This window comes from Bombus impatiens, unplaced genomic scaffold (assembly GCF_000188095.3).
Source record: "Bombus impatiens unplaced genomic scaffold, BIMP_2.2 scf_0135, whole genome shotgun sequence".
Lineage (NCBI taxonomy): Eukaryota > Metazoa > Arthropoda > Insecta > Hymenoptera > Apidae > Bombus > Bombus impatiens.
This window is the reverse complement of record NT_176554.1, coordinates 3,138,179-3,138,725: the sequence shown is the minus strand read 5'-3', so window position 1 is coordinate 3,138,725 and position 547 is coordinate 3,138,179.

The window sequence follows — 547 nt, the reverse complement described above, 5'->3', positions numbered from 1 at the left end:
ACGTCTTTCGTCCAAAAGTTTGCCGCGGCGATCGAGGGCGAGCGGAGAGGGCGATCTTCGATCGAATTTCCCGCGATCGTTCGAAAGAGAAGGTGTCGTGGACGGTGATGAGAAGGCGCGGCGCGGCGCGGCGCGGCGCGGGGGGAGCGCGGCGCGGGTGGAGGCGTCGGTGGCGATGAACAAAGCGTGCTGCGGTCGGCTCACGGAGAGAGGATTATCAATGACGTACTAGAAAAGTTGCGAGGAAAAGTTTTATTGTCTAGAGCCATGGCCGATTTGTTATCCAACCGTGCGGATGCGTACGCGCGCTTTTACTTCCGGGTTAGGGCTCTGCAGGGTGTTGTTCAACGACCTGTATCGGTACACCTTTTTTTCTCCACGGCATCGACGCGCAGCGGGGACGTTCTTTTTCTTCGTCGGCAATCAAGAACTCATCCGGAGCGAGCCGGCTCTTCGAGATTGCAGGTGGCACACGCCAGGTGCATATTTTTCTATGCCGTCATCGTAATCGTCGTAGCCGGCGGGCGCGCGCGCTCGTTTCGCCGTG